Source organism: Theropithecus gelada, unplaced genomic scaffold, assembly GCF_003255815.1.
Source record: "Theropithecus gelada isolate Dixy unplaced genomic scaffold, Tgel_1.0 HiC_scaffold_8050, whole genome shotgun sequence".
Classification (NCBI taxonomy): Eukaryota; Metazoa; Chordata; class Mammalia; order Primates; family Cercopithecidae; genus Theropithecus; species Theropithecus gelada.
In genome coordinates, this window is record NW_020264786.1 from 1 (window position 1) to 2,086 (window position 2,086).

At 53.3% G+C, this 2,086-nt stretch overlaps 1 pseudogene; it reads right to left on the reverse strand.

The window, feature by feature from the left end:
- Positions 1 to 745: 745 nt before the first annotated feature.
- Positions 746 to 1,852, reverse strand: LOC112618023 (annotated as a pseudogene).
- Between the last annotated feature and the right edge of the window lie 234 nt (positions 1,853 to 2,086).

Genomic DNA, 2,086 nt, shown 5'->3' on the forward strand with positions numbered 1-2,086 from the left:
GAAATATGCCAGCGTGTGATTTAACCCATCGGCACCTGATGAACACATTATGTTCAGATTGGTCACAGATGCTAAACACTATCTGAAGGTCATGCCCAGTCACTGATATTTATCAGGGTGAAAGGGAAGTGATTTGAACGATAACAGTACCTTTGAAAGAATTTATTACTCCCATCACCAGTACACAGCAAATGGGGGAAAGGCTGTTTCCAGTTCTCCGCCTTTAAACAACTCTAATGTCAGTACTCACGGTGGCACCTATTACAAAGTAATCAACAGTGCACACTTGAGGGCAAACCGCATATTGAGCTAATGAAGGGCTCACTGTGATTAAGATTAGATCCAACATAATAGCAGAATATAAGCAAATTTTATCTGAATTCTGTAATGAACATACATGCTGCAATAACATTAAAAAAGCATGGCAGCCTATTCCAAACCAGCGAGAACAGTTTTGTGCAAACAGTGGGTCTTTGGGTGTTTGAACTCCCACCACGTAAGGGCGAACTTGATATGCATGCTAATGACCTACAATTATGAAATCAAAAACGAAAAATGCTAAAGGATGCCAGAGTGAACCTCAGTGAAGGCCACAGAGACCCACTCTCTTTTAACTTTTTACAAATAAACTTAAAGTATAAATTAGAAACACAAATAAACATGAATAGCTCTAACATTCGAATGAAGTAAATGAATTGTGTAGGAGATCAACCCTATAAGTTTCTTTTTAAAAAATGTCTTGACCAGCTCTTTGATGATCGTGATGTTTATCTCCTTCTTCTCCGCAGCCAAGCCCAGCAAAAGAACGGCACGCAGCGGTTGCTGCCCAAGCCTGGGTGCTCCTGGTGCTCCTGCACGATGGGCTGCGCAGCAGGGTTGTCGTGGGGAGACCCCTCCCTGGCCTCTCCTTGCCCAGTCTCGGCGCTGTCGCTGAGGCTCACCTCACAAAGATCTTTGGAGAGAGGGAGGCGGGGATCTGAGCACAGTGCAAACCCCGCTGCTCCTGCCTGCCCGCCCCGCCTGAGGGCTCTACTCACCACCATGCTTGTGGGCAGCCCCAAGCTCCTGGGGGGGTGGGGCTCCTGGACCGGGCTCATTATCAGGGCTCTGGGCAGCGGCCAGGAATTTTCTGTGCCCTTTGTTGCGGTCAGCACAAGCCGCAACAGCAACTCCTGCAGCTCCAGCAGCTCCACCTGGAGGGAGGGGTGCTCAGGTGTCAGGCCGCGGCCGGCGCCCACCCTCACGCCACCCCCACCCCCGACCCCTACCCCCGCAAGGAGGTTGCACACCCTACCTTCATCTCGTCGTCTTGGGCCAGCCTGATGATGTCCTCCTCCCGGTGTGGCCTCTGTGGCACGGCCCTCTGGCTCCGTTATCAGTTGTTTAATTTTCCTGCGGGAGGACGGGGCTCAGACCCTGGGGCCCCTCCGACGGCCCTGCAGCTCCCCCTGCCTTGCTCTGGCCTCCCACTCACTGATGGCATCTCTCCCTCCAGTGTTGGATGAATTGATGTTCTAGTTTCTCCACACGCTCCCTCAGGTCCGCCTTCTCCTCCAGGAGGTCCATAAGGCCGCTCTGGAGCCAAAATAATGGGGTCACCTCTCAGCAGCGACCTGCCTACCCCTGCCCTTCTTGGCCTATTCCAGGACTCACTCACCTCCAGCTTCTCCATGACTTCCTGCAGGGCCTGGGGGGTCTCCCCACTCACAGACTGGCCCCCAGTCCCTGGGGCTGGGACCGCTGCCTCTGGCTCCTTCTGGGTCGAGGTTCCTGTCTCATTCACCTGGCCCAGCTTCTCCTGCAGCTCTTCAACTTCCTGCTCCAAGTGCAGTGCGCTCTTGTTCTCATTGTTCTGGACAGAGAGAAGCAATCAGCAGCCGCCCACTGCAGTTGGAGACCCTAGAACTCGGTGTCTGCCTCCCATGGCACCGGGAAGGGTGGAGGCAGGTTAGAAAAATCATCTCCTCTCTCCCACAGCCACCAGAGCAGGGCTCTGGCTCACAGGTGCCTTTAGAAGTAACATTTCACGTGAGGGCTACACTGCCCCATTTTACAGGTGGGGAAACAAAGGCCTGGAGGGCTAGGG